Raw genomic sequence first — 14,001 nt, 5'->3', positions numbered from 1 at the left:
GATGAAGCAAACTTCATAGGCCATAACATGTCATATGGTGCATAGGTAATCTATGTCGACTTATAAGTGACTGCATCAGAATGTTCTTTAATAAATATGTTAACCTCCAAGTGAATTTTTGTATTAACTGAGAAAAGTTCACTTTCTTTATCACACAAGAACATACATACATATGTGTGTACATATACGTATGTGTGTATATATATATGTACGTATCTATACCTCTCATGTATTTTTAAAAACTAAACCAACTTGTTTTACATGCTATAAAGATTGGAATCTAAACCAGATGAAAAACAAGTGTACTCTATCATGCAAAGTTTCTGCCATTGTTACGGTAAAAGAGCTGTCTCCCCTTCCTCACGTTGTCATAGATAAGAAGTAACTACTACTCTACTGCCCCAACATGAAGAAGCATGGGAGAAACACATGTGGCCTCTTTTAAGCCCTCATTGTACTTCTCAGGGGAAAGGGGGACATATGATTGGTGAGTGTGGAAAATGATGGGATTTAGCATGGAGAACTCAGCCTTGCCCAGGTCTCTCTTGAAATGACCAGTTCTCAGCAACTCTTCTTTGCTTATAACTGTGATGAGCTTTCTAGGTAGGTCTTGTCCCTACAAGTGTTGGAGGAGAGCATCATTTGGTGGGCAATGTACAGCTTAGATTGATTAGAAGGCTACTCTGGCCATAAGTCAAACCAAACTCTTTAATTTAGCCTTATCAGGAATGATGCCATCATTGAATCTTCATTTCCCATGTCTTATCAAATGAGGCCAAACTCAATATGAGAAGAATGTGGTCACCTCATGTGTAGAGAGAATATGTGTAGAGTGAGGTAGGGAAGGGATGTGGCAATATTTGTGGTTCTTTTCCTGGACCAAACATTAAAAAACAAACAAACAAAAAAAAAACACAAAAAAACTACATTCTCTGTATTTAGAAATCTTCTCTATTTGTTTTGAGGGTTTCTCGAACTCAGCTCTATTGACATTTTGGCCTCATAATTCTTTGTTATGAAGACTATCCTGTGCATTGTAGGAGATTAGCAACATCTCTGGCCTCTGTCTATTACATGCAAATAGTACCTAACCAATTATGACAACCAAAAATGTCTCTAGACATTGCCAAATGTCTTCTGGGGGAACAAACTCACTTTTTGTTAAGAACCACTGCTCCCTATAAAATTCAATGCTTGTTTCTTATTTTCGTAAACCAGTCAAATGGAGAATAGTTTTCTTTAATAGCTAAGAAACTTGTAGCAATGTAAAGCAGTGTTCCACACCCTTCTCCCTATGTAATATACCAGTAGAGGATTCAAGAGCTGTGTTCTAGTCCCCCCTTGCCCCGATGATATTCAGAAACGTCTGAAAACATTTTTAGTCATCACAACCAGGGGGAGGAGGATGCTACTCACATCTAGTGGATAGGGATCGGGGATGCTGCTAAATACCCTACATAGGACAGGACCTACAACAAAGAATTATCAGGCCCAAGTCAGATTGAGAAACTCTGATCTCCGCCATTTGATCTAGAACAGCTGATAGAAATGTACTCATTATGACAAAATGCTTGTTTGAAAAAATTGCCTTAAACATAGTTGAGGCTGATAGATATATACATCAGATATCATGTTCCTCATCCTGCACCTTTTATTGAATATTAAAAGTCATTATACAAACCACTCCACCATCCAGTTTTACCAAAAGTGCTCTTTTCTCATATATAGATATTTTAAACTCTTTTATTCTTTATATTCTCTCCAATTGAAAATTGTGGCTCTAATGAATTACTAATACTTTCAGCCCACTGACTCAAAGATGTCATCAAAGGGCCATATTCTTTCCATCTCTAGAATCTGTTCTCCATGTTGGCTTCGTCCTCAGCCTTGTTGCAACATGGTTGCTACAGTTCTAGATGCCACTGTTAAAGAAACATTTGGAGGAAGAAAAGAGAAAGCCTCTTCCTGTGGCTTTGTCTTAGGAGCTGCTGAGACTTGCTCTCACATCTCAATGACCAGAACTGGATCATGTGCCTAGCAGTGTGCTAATTTCTGGCCAAGGGAAGAGGATTAACTTTAAATCAATTACACTCAACCCCAGAGCTGCAGGGGAGTAAGGGGGTTGGTCAGCTTCCCCTAAGGCTTCTGACTATGGATGAGGAAGACATATGCATGAACAAAATTAGGGTTCTGTTAAGAAAGGAGGAGCACTGGTTTTTGGGCAGGCACCTCACAGTGTCCACAAGAGCATCCCTGTGTGCTCCGAAGTAGCTTAATGACCTTCCATTCAAGGCCGTCCCAATCCTGATTAACTCCACAGTAAGCTGAGTTAGTTCTGGATAATAGGCTCCTTGAGAACAGAGATAGAGACTTGTTCATAGATTTATTAATTACTTATGCCTTGACTGCTTTCAAAAAAGCTTGAAATGACACAGTCGACATGTGTACAATAAAATGCTTAAAATCACAGTAACATAACAAGAGTCACATTTTGAAAAGGTGAGAATAAGATTCATCTTTTTTACCTTCCATATCACCTACCTTAGTGCTTTGCACATTTAAAAAAATGCTTATGAATAAATATTAAATGTCTGTCCCCATCCCTGGCTGAGAGCATAAACGTTATGAAATATTAAGAGAAGCCTTTCACAATTAGCAGCTGTGCCTCCCAGAGGAAGGGCATCAGAGCGGCGTATCAGGCTAAGGTTGAGCAGATTTTTCATGCTAAGGGCAAGCAGTACAAATGATGATCGACCTTGCCATTGGCAGCCACAGATGGATGGATCGTTGTCCTTACACTGATCTCAGTGAACCACTCTCAGCAGCAAAGAGCCATGTAGACAGCAGCATCTACAAAACTCCAGGATCAAAAATATAGATTAATGACTGTACAGGTTTATCTCTGTTATCTGTATATCCAAGACATTCTGGGAAATTCTTCCCACCAGCTAAACTAACTGTTTTTCACCCCTAACCCTACCACCTGGGAAAGAATAAACACATTTATTGCCTTGAAAATGTAAATGAGTGGCAAAGCTTAAGGTGCTCTTCCTTGGTGTTTGGATTTTAAGTAGGAGCAAGACCGTCAGCCAAAGATAGCTCTCCAGTGGTTCAGTTCCAGGAGCCGGGAGTTCTACTTGGAACTCCAAGTAGAAATGAAATATTTCCATTTCAAGAAATATTTTCAATATTTCAATATTAAGCATAGTTATACTTAAGGTGAGACTAAAAGAGAATATGACAGAAATAATATTTGTAGAGATAACGGTGTGGAATTTTCCAGAATGACAAAAATCTTCAGGCCAGAGATACACACCCTAAGAAGAAGTAGTATAAAAAAAAACCCAGAAATAATCAAGAAAAAATTTAGACTATAGACTAAAAATAATAAATTCAATAAATCTGGAAGAAGCTAAGGTAGGAGGTGGAGGGAGAGTGAAGGGGGTAGGGAAGAGACAGATGAGACCAACGAAAAGTAAACAACAATATGGTAGCTTAAACTCAAATATATAAGCAATTACATTTGAAGTAAACATACTAAAAATATTTCACTTTAAATATAAAGATCATTAGACTGGATTTTAAAAAAACCCAACTATACGCTGTTTATGAGAAAGATGCCTTAAATATAAGGGTACAGAATTTCAGACACTAGAGAGCTAAATAAGGCAGAATTTGGGATAATAAACGATATTAATCTCTACCATGGAGACAATGCCTAGTTGTTGAAGGATAGGGGAAACAATTTCAATTGCATCGTGATTGCTATTAACAATTCAACTCATCTTTAAAATTTACTTCTGTAGTTATTATCAGCAATACAGTCTGATATAATTAATGCTTTATAATCATCATAACAGTTGTCCACAGTATTATTACTATAATTATTTTTATCCTAATAGGGCACTGACATCTCCTCTGCACACTATTGCTTGTTTTGTGTGCTAGGGGTTAGAGGGCGCAAGAGGAAAGACAGCTTTGGTTTTAATAATGCTTCCTCTCTTTTCAGTTCCAGCTCATCTACGCTTCAGTTTTAATTAAGCTCTGATTTCATGTCAGTGAATGCTTCATCTAGTGTATTAAAACAATAAGATTAATTCACTTGGGGATTCTTTTAAATTGCGGTTGCTGGTCTTGGAATCCAAGACCATTTAGAACAAAAGGAAAGCGTATATATTTTTGTGTCCTTGGGAGGTGAGGCAACTCACTGTTACGCACTGACTTCCCATATCTCCAGTATTTACAAGAGCCAAGCCCTCCTGTAAGCTTGTTGAATTGAATCCAGAGGTCAAGTATTTGAAAGAAGGAGCCTTGGGACACTATATTAATTTCATCCATGCCATTAAATCCTACCCCATATTTTAATGCACTAGTGCACTATTTAAAGGAAACCTTCAGAGAATCTTGTGTAATAGAACAGATTAGTAATTTAATAAGCCCTCCACTCCTTCCTGCAACTCATAATTAAAACACAGGTTTTGGGCTGAAATCTCAGAATCTCATAAATTGGATTTCCTTAAAATGAGGAGCTTAAAATGTTGTCCAAGAGATGATTCTGTTCTTCAGGTCATTTACTTATTATATTTAACAATATTTTGGTAAAGAATCAAACATTTTTAAGTTGGATGGAAATGGAAAGTGTATAGCTAGTTGTTCCTATATGCTAGATGCTGAAATCCAAAAAAAGAGGAAAAAATTACTCTTGACAATCAGGATAAACTAGTTGACTTATGCAATCTGCATTGAACCCAGCACGATTTCCCAATTTTTCTATTTGGGGCACCCATAGGGGACTGGATGTTTCATGTATGCATGGTTCAATGAGGAACATCACTTCCCCAAAGCCAGCTGTTAATGAGAGTAAAGATAAAGAACATTAAATTAAATGCTAGCCTCTCCAAGCCTGTTCGGATGGTCTTTGGGCCTTGACATTGTAGATCAGTGCCCACTAAGGTGCCTTGGCACAGACTAAGTAGAGCCACGCACCTTTGCATAATTCCATTCAATTTCAGTAGTTACTTGCCATCAAATCTTGTAGGCCTGTTCCTTAACTCTTCATTATCATCTTCAAACTGGATCTTCCTTTCTCCCTAAACTATATGATCATATAAAAAAAAACAGATTCAATAAACATTTACGAAGTTTCTATTATGCAAATAATTGTGCCTAGAGATGGGAAAGTACAACATAAATATTTTTAAGATTTGGCACTTTATTGAACCATCGAACTTTCCATACATGAAAACAAAAACGAATTATGCTTTTAAAAGAATTCTTTAACAAAAAGATTCCTTCTTTTATACTCTATGGCCTTCCAGTAAGAGAAGAATGATATTCTCAAGCTGGCTTTATCTTGGAAGTCAAAAGAAGAATAATTTCAGCACTTTACCATAGGGTATTCCTCCCAAGGCTGTCCGTTACATTTACTCTTTTGCTAGAGTAGCCAGAGCTGTCAGAACAGAACTCTATAAGAAACTAATATATCACAGAAAGAAACTAAAAAAAACCAAAAAACAAAAAACAAAAAAAAACAAAATAACAAGATGACTTTAATGGGTGCCAGTAGGTTTAGGTTCAAACCAAATCAGATGGAGAGGTGAAACCGTGTTGCTGTGAAATCTAAGATGGTAAATTTTTTAGAAGACATCCCACAGAAAAAAAGATTGATTCCTGAGCCAGTCTTGGGGAGAAAGTATAGTATCTTTGGGATAGGATTGAGTTTGATTTCTGGCATCTTTAATGTCTTCAGTTTTAAAATGGGAGTAATCTGCCTAAGAAGGAATAATATATGTAAGGTTAAGAATGATATATGTAAGGTACCTAGCACAGAAACAGCTTGAAATAATGATGACAATGATGACTATTGATAATGTCAGCCTGAAAACTGCTGAAGAAGCTGACATCAGCACATATGACTTTATGGATTTATGCTCACTCTTTCCTGGAATTTGAATTGGACTTTCTCACAGGCATAGTTTGCTACTTATCATAGATAATGTCATTCTGCTTCCCCTTTCCCAATTCCCCATGACTTATGCACACCAGCTTTGCCCATCATAATGTTGTATTTGAAACATAACAAACTGCACAGACTTAAAGGTTGAATGTTCATTCAATTAACAAATAATAAGGCCTTACTATGTGCTAAGTGCTGGTGACTCAGTAATAAGTAAAAATATGATTTGATCACTGCTCTTGTGCCACTTTTTCCTGGTAGAGGAAAAAAAGGCCAAATAACTACCCAAGTCAATATAAAAATATAACCATACTAATTGCTATTAAGGGAGCTACATGATACTATAAAAGTTAAAATACAGTCTGGGCATGGAAGCTGGGATCTAGAGAAGGGAAAGTTTGAAAATATCTAGTAATTTATAATTATTTGGTTACAATAGGATTTCTGATATCAGTTACTCTTTTGTATAGTAATAAATAGGAGGAAAGATAACACAATCACTAAACACCATTCTCTTGACAATTGCTTGTGAGGTCATCTGATCTTTCAATTCTTAAATAGACTTTTCCGAGTAAAATCTCTAGACATTAATAATGTGTCACTAGTCCACTATCAACATGCATCTTTATCCTCAGTTCTGTGGAGAATCAAAGGGCAGACTTGTATTACTCTTTTTTTCTAGGTTCTAACATAAAATGAATCAAGAGCTGCTGCTTTCATTAAGAAAAGTCCACATTGTCCCCTGACTTTTAAATGAGTTATCTTGGGCAAAGCGCTAAATACATCTTAATTTCTTCAGCTTTTTAACCCTATCACAAATATTTAGTGTTTCAAAAGGCCTAGCTATCATTTAATAATATCAACACATTTTCTGGTTAAACAGGCTTGCCTTTGTGTATCTTCTAGTTTATGAAACTCTTTATCCAACCTTTCTAGTTTTTTCCTTCTCTAGTATTTGCAATATCTTTTTTTATGCACAAGTGTGGCTCCTTTAGGAACCTCCTGCTAAAAAATTAGCAAAAGAGGAAGTGAGAATCGTTTGGCTTCTCTAAAACCCATGATATTTTCAGACCCACAGGACTAGAAGAAGAAAGCTAAATTGATCAAATGTTAGCAGGCAGCCCACTTCAGCTCTCCAGTGGTGGAGATTTTTATGTTGTTTAGTGTTACATCACAGCATCTCGAAGAGTGCCCGTTATATAGTAGACACTCAATAAATATTGAATGATTAAAAATAAACTCCAAATTTGATTTGATCATATATTCATTGGCAAGTTCCACGTTGGGATTATAATTCCCAAGTTTCCTTTGGGATTGTAAAAATAGTTCTCAAAATGAAAAACAACACAGAAATTTGCTCTTCTCTGTCTTGGCTACATTCTATTTTCTTCCACCCGTTCACCTTCTTCATTGATCTTTATGTATGGATTATGTCAAACCTTCGTCCTTTGTAGCTTTATCAACTTCCTATTTCCTCACTACCCTTTAATTTCTCAAATTGAGCTGAAGCTGGGCAGCATGTTAGGCTGGCTTAACTGACCTATGAAGCCCGAGGGTATTGGTTGCTTAACACCATGTCGAGAGCAAGAGTGACTGAGGCAGGAAGGTGCATAATTGGGATGCAACCGCCTGGAGAAAACTAGTCAGTCAGTGCCTTTGAAGACAGCTCTAGAAAGGTTCAAGAGTGGCCACTGCTGTTAGCGTAATTACTATCGAGGAAAGTGGCAATATCCACAGTGAATCAGGCCTTGTTTCCCAGAATAGCTGAGGTTCTAATTGATAACACACAGAGAACACAAGTAAATCAAGGAGGAAAGAAGGCTATTAAATTTAAGTATAAATTACATTAAATGAAAATGAGGAGAAGGAAAATGTGACTTAAGACAAAAAAATAACTATACTCTGAATCAGCGTCTTTTTCTAATGAGTAATTTATTATAGGATTATGCTTAGTGTTTTATATACATTATCTCATGAATATTTAATCAGTGCTATGGCATAGCATTATTGCATGTCCCTTTGATAAGAAAACTGAGACTTAAAAAGTTTAAGTAGTGATTGATGGAATCAGGCAACCTAACTGAAACCAAAATTTTAGCCATTCTGGCATTCTGGGTACCTTATCTGAGTACCAGTCATAGCTACAGTATTAATTTTTTCTCAACCATTTCTTGTTTTCATTGAGCATGATATATTTGTATATGTATTTGGTTCTTTTGAATTCAATAGTTGCTTTTGGATTTGACCTAAAACTGGGTACTTGGACAAAAGAAGTACAAGAGCATTTTTACTAGTTAAATTTGGTTAACCTCCTCTTAGTAATTTTAGGTAGAGAAAATGATACTAAATTTAGAAGAAGGAAAATGGGGTTTGAATGTAAACAGAGGTATTAAATTATGACATGAAAATATCTTGAATGGTGCCTGGCACATAATAAATAGTTCATCCTTAAGTGTAAATACAAGACAAAACAAAAACCGCCTCAAATCTCTTTTCTTCCACATTTATCTCTTGGAGGGAATAGAGATAGGAAGTAAGACTAGAAGAAAGTGGAGGTAGTATTAGAATCAGGAAGAAAAAGAATCCTGGAGAGCATATGTCCAAAGATTCATGATTCCATCAGGTAGGAGTTCATTGGCTTTCTCTGTCACCCCTTCACCTACTGCCATCCCCAACTCCTGTCTCAAGTCCAGTCGTAAATAGGAATGAAACATGAATCCCTGTCTTTATCTGGAAAAGGTTAACAGTGAGGTTTAATTTTGAACTATGCTACACAGACCCTTCCCTCACCTGGAGTTGAGTTCCACGTTTGTACTCCCTGACCACGACTGGGCAACACTCAAGATTAAGAGTGAAGAGATAGCTGAGTGGGAGACCCGAGAGCATCAGGAGTAAGGAGAAACTTTCCTGACTTTTCCTTTAGTAAGACCAGTCCGAAATGAATCCCATGCTTCAAATGCAGTGAGGGATGAGAAGCACTTTCTGGAGTGCCACAAAGTGCCTAAGACTCTTTTCTTGGTATTTAAAAAGGCCATGAAAATTATGCTCACTTTTATTTGTCAAGTATCTATTAGGTCAGAGTGAGCTAGTTTAAATGTGGAAACAAAGATTACAGACTTGTGTCTGACTCCAAAGTCCAAGCTATTACGGACTCCAGTGTCCTCTGTTCAGCCTTTCCTTGCTTTCAGGATGCTGAGCTGAAAGACCGGAGCTACACACTAGTCATGGGGCAGGGAGACAGGACTATTAGCAGTGCCTGGTGTGGTCATCAATGCCTTGAGTGATGTAGACTATAAATTCCTGTGTACTTCAGATTGCTCAGCACACTCAGGGGCTCGCTATTAATAAAATGTCTTGGTTAATTGAGAGGTTGCCCACAGATGGACTGCCAATGTTTGAAGAATGATACTACAATTAAACCAACTTAATTCAATTTTTCTTTGATGACAACACTCGAGGATTATGCAATTAGTGCTTCTGTCTCATCATTATGAATATAAATTCTCATCATATCAGAAAATTGTGGAAGCAATGGCTCATGGAGAGCTCATATTGAAAGAATGTCAATGAGCCAGTATTTATTCTCTAAAGGTAACTAACCATTGTGGAGCTACTGCTGGTGGCAAAGGATGTGACGATTCTAGAGGGGATGGGCAGGGGGAGCCTCTTTTAATGTACACACACCATCTACCATCATTGAAATGCTGCCCACTTGAACTCACTTATGAACTAACAGCATTGACCTCAGCCATCTGTGTTTCTGAGTACTGTGACGAGTTACAAAGAACATCCACTATCCCTGCACAGTGCCCTTTTAAGGTTCACATTTTGCTTGTGCTGCAAATAGTGATTCAAAGTCTGATTTTGAATCTGTGCTGGTGCCAGTTCATTTAAAGGGAACATTCGAGTTTCCATTATAGCTATGGTGAATTAAAATCTAATTGAATTCCGGTGGCATTTAGTAGTATGTCTAATGTGGGCAAGGTTCTATGCTAGGCGATGTAGAGGTACAGAGATAAAGAATGAAAGTTGGTGCTTGGTATAATCCAAGGGTTTCTGATTGTAGAACTTCTTTTAACCTGGTTCAATGAAGCTCTCAGCAAAGCCCACTGCAGTACAGATGCATGTGAACAAGCCTGTCATTGTGAAATATTGAACTTCCCTCTGTTTTAGTTCACATTAGACCCTGCCAGGAGAACTTTATTTGGGAATCGATCCCAAGAAGCACAGCTGAGGAACTGAGAAAGGTGAGACAGGGAAGAAGAAAAGCCAGTACAAGGTGTATTGATGAGCAGATCCCATCTGGGCAGTTGGGAGCTGATGCGCCTGTAACTACCTGAGGTACTTTGTGGCACACCTGTCAGAATTGTCCTGCCAGAGGATAGGGAGTTGAGACATTTACTGACTCCCAGCCCCCATCAGTTGGAGATTGGTCCTGGGCTTGTCAACTCCATAGCACTTCCCGGTGCACTGAGGCTGAGCTGGCTGTCTGGTGCTTGAGAAAGACTCTGACAGAACAGGGAAGCAGTAACTCCAGGTGCGAGATGTCAGCAGGCTAGAAACCATCTATGCTGGTGAACTCCCCTCAGCCTAGCGGGTTGTCGTTTATTATAACTGTTTCTCTACCATTCAACACAGCCTAGTTCTTAGTATTTACTTCTCTCAGGCAGTTTTGAAGAACCTAAAGCAGACAGTATGTGAGGTTAGTGCATCTTCCTGTCTTTTGTAAAGACCTACCAATGTTACTGAGATTATTCAGGGCATTCTGGAGGGAAAGGGGAAATCGGGGAACCCCTATGTCTTAGTTCATGCTGTTATAATAAATTATCAAAAAATGAGTGGCTCTTAAACAACAGAAATTTGTTTCTCACAGTCTGGTGTCTGGAAGTCTGAGATCAGGGTGCCAGCAAGGTCAAGTTCTGGTGAGGGCCCTCTTTCATGTTGCAGACTGCCAAACTTGTATCCTCAGATGGCAGAGAGCAGAAAGCTCTCTTGGGTTTCTTTTAGAAGGGCACTAATCCCGTCATAACTTATTCATCTGCCAAAGGCCCTACCTCCAAATACCTTCACATTGGGGGTTAGGATTTAATGTATGAATTTGAGAGGGGGGCACAAACATTTAGCCTATGGCACCCTGACAGTAGCAAGAGAGAAGAGATTCAACCTAAGGGATGCTATAGGCCAGAGGTTCTCAGGTACATCAGAACCTCTTCCTGTCTGTGGCTGTATCTTGGGTAGGTGGCCAGAGCTTAGAAGGGCAACCCCCTGATGCGCCAAAAGACTGGACCTGGGCTCTCAACCTGGCCAGTGCTTCCAGGACCCCACATAAGGCATAGAAGAAGCAGATCTACCCTTCTGAAGTTTTGAGCCCCAGGGCAGTGGCATCTGGGGTTGGGGTAAATGACCAATATAGACCAATAATGATGACTGATGACCTAAGGGAGCTCCCTGATACTTGGCTCTGCATAATGCTCTGAGACTTTTCCAAAACCCTGAAGAGGAAGACCCCCAGAAATGACTGATGTGAATTACTTTATTGTCCCTGTGAATGTGAACTCATAATTGGTTTTAGTTTAAGAAGTAGAGAAAAGCAAGGTTTTATATTTTAGATTTCTGTTGTATCCTAAGGTTTACTTTCTCATGGCCTCCTTGGTTTCTGGCTCCTGAGTCCAACCTACTGCTTCTGATGCAGCTGACATCAACCCAGATATGCAACTATTTCATCACTAACAAAAAAATAAATCTGTTTCACCTCGTCTCTCCCCAGACTTGGGGCCATAGGGAGAAATCACATTATTCGGCAGTCTCAAGCCATCTCCCTGACTATCCTCCTTTCTACATCTCCCCTTTCCTTGGGTAGCAAGAATGGGTTCCTATGCGCACACCGGCTCTTTAGAGTGGTATTTGTTCTGATTTGGTTTGTTCTAATTGGTCGTTAAATATATCCTTTGTTCTTGATCATTCTTCTAGGAAGCAAAACAAATATTTCTCCTTTTCATTTACTTTACAAGTTACTAATGACCAGTTCTCTCACAATTTCCTTAAGAATATAGTTCTAGATATAGAAAGTGCCCTTTCCAAAAGGTGTTCTGTTGAATAAAGTTACATACCACATATAAAACAGCCTCTTCAAGGCTTTTCAAGTTGTGTGAGGGAGAACTTTATCGCAGAGACACTAGATCCCATTTCATTTTTCTTGGGCACTCAGGAAGACATTCTCTGGCTTCTCTTCTAGTTAGGTTGCGGCTGTGCGATTAGTCTGAGCTATGCACCATGAGCAGAAATGACAAATATCACTTTGTGATCTAATTGGGAAAGAAAGAAACTACTGTTAGCTTAAAAAAATTACTTAATCTTTTTAAGCTTCAGTTTCTTCATCTTTAAAACAGTATTCTAAGCACCTCAGGTTATTGGTTGTCTCCTTGCTACTCTATAAGGTACTGTCTGGCACATAATAAATGTTCAAAAATCAATAGCTTTTTGATGACAGTTATGATATATAGTGATTAAAACCTAAAACAAAATTATTAGTATAAGCATATAAGTGCTCCCAAGCAATTTTAATGTCCATGTTTTGGGTTTTTTTTTTTTATTATTTGGTTTATATTTAGAACCAATTAGTCATCTGAAGTAATAGCATTGGGAAAGTTATTTGTGGAGTCAATATGTATTTATTTACCAAGGGCACTAATCAAATGTATGAGGTTTAGTTTCTCACATTTGTTGTCACAATTGCATGTCGCACTATTTTATGAATATTTTAATCTTTTGCAATCATGCTTTTATCTTTTTGTCATTTCTAAGCTAGCCTACTTTTGCTCCTTTTTTCTCTCTAAACCTGACTTGTTCTCTCACCAACTTATCGTTAAAAAACAACAACAACAACAAAAAAAACCAACAGCCTGTTTGTCTTTTTCATATGAGTCCATGTGGCAGCATACCCCGTATTATGTCCACCTACCTTTTACTTATGCTGGTGATAAGGGTGATGGAGAAGGTAGCAGAGAGGTTGGTGAGGGATGAGACAAGCTGCTTTTTCCATGGGACTGGAAGTTTGGCAGTGACCTTTGTAAAGTGAAGGAGACAACAAGCTAGTTTTGTGTCTGTAGCGTGTGAGTGCACTCTGGAGAATGGCATTTCAAGTGAGTCAGCACAGAACAGTTTTGTCACTTAAGTTCGTGGTGCTGGCAGAACATTAAGGTGTCGACATCCTGTGGCCTTTCAGAAATGCACAATTTGAATTTTGGAAAGAGTTTGCTCCTGTATTTAGGAATTACTCTCAGTCCCTTTTTTTTTAACTTCTAAAGTAAGAAAAAAAAGATTTCTCATCTTAAGGTATGGAATAAGGAATAAGGAATTAATTAAGAGGATAGAGAGGAGGACCACAGTAAAAGGATATCACTCTGAAAGCCGAGGAGGGAAAAGTTACATGGAGAGTGTTTATTAAATGAGTGTCTAGAAGGGCATTCAACCTGCTAAATAGTACAGGCTATTTAAAATCACCCTCACTCCTGGCTCTATTTTACATTCTTTTGTATTTATTTGTTAATTTTATTTTTTGTTTGTTTAGTATCCCCCCACCCCCAATCTTGTTCCAAAATGAGTTAAGGCAGCAAGGTAAAAAAAAATATTAGAACTAAGTAAGATATTTATAAATAAAAGCATTTTTTCCCAATTCTAAATTAGTAGGATTTGAAAAAAAATAAATTTACTATTCTAACCTCACCAGGAGATTTCTACCCAAAAGAACATCATTATAAAGCTCTCGTAAGCAAACTGTCATAAAGACTGTACCCCAGAGGTATCTGGACATCAGTCATCATTATAAAAATAGGAGATTTTCATTCATAAAATATATCCATGTAATTTCTATTCCAATGAATGATATAATACAATTACATAAGGGACTATATTTAATGCTGTGTTAAGAATAGATGAGTGTGGATAACGAGTGATAATCATGGTGATATATATATATATAGTTATGTATATATAGTTATGTTTATATATATATAGTTATGTATATATAGTTATGTTTATATATA

The 14,001-nt window shown here is 37.8% G+C and overlaps 1 long non-coding RNA gene across 2 annotated transcripts; it reads right to left on the bottom strand.

The window, feature by feature from the left end:
- Positions 1–10,530: 10,530 nt before the first annotated feature.
- LOC120621740 (uncharacterized) lies at positions 10,531–13,079 on the bottom strand. 2 transcript variants are annotated; one of them, XR_005658283.1, is made up of 3 exons: positions 12,918–13,079; positions 12,067–12,261; positions 10,531–10,637 (listed from the first exon to the last, which is right to left on the bottom strand). It is a non-coding gene; the product is annotated as an uncharacterized LOC120621740 (long non-coding RNA). The 2 variants fall into 2 exon arrangements; XR_005658284.1 differs by having other exon boundaries at positions 12,067–12,220.
- Positions 13,080–14,001: the final 922 nt, after the last annotated feature.

The sequence above is a fragment of the Pteropus medius genome, unplaced genomic scaffold (assembly GCF_902729225.1).
Source record: "Pteropus medius unplaced genomic scaffold, Ma_sr-lr_union100, whole genome shotgun sequence".
Lineage (NCBI taxonomy): Eukaryota > Metazoa > Chordata > Mammalia > Chiroptera > Pteropodidae > Pteropus > Pteropus medius.
The sequence above is the reverse complement of the archived record's forward strand: the minus strand, read 5'-3'. Positions and strand labels throughout refer to the sequence as shown.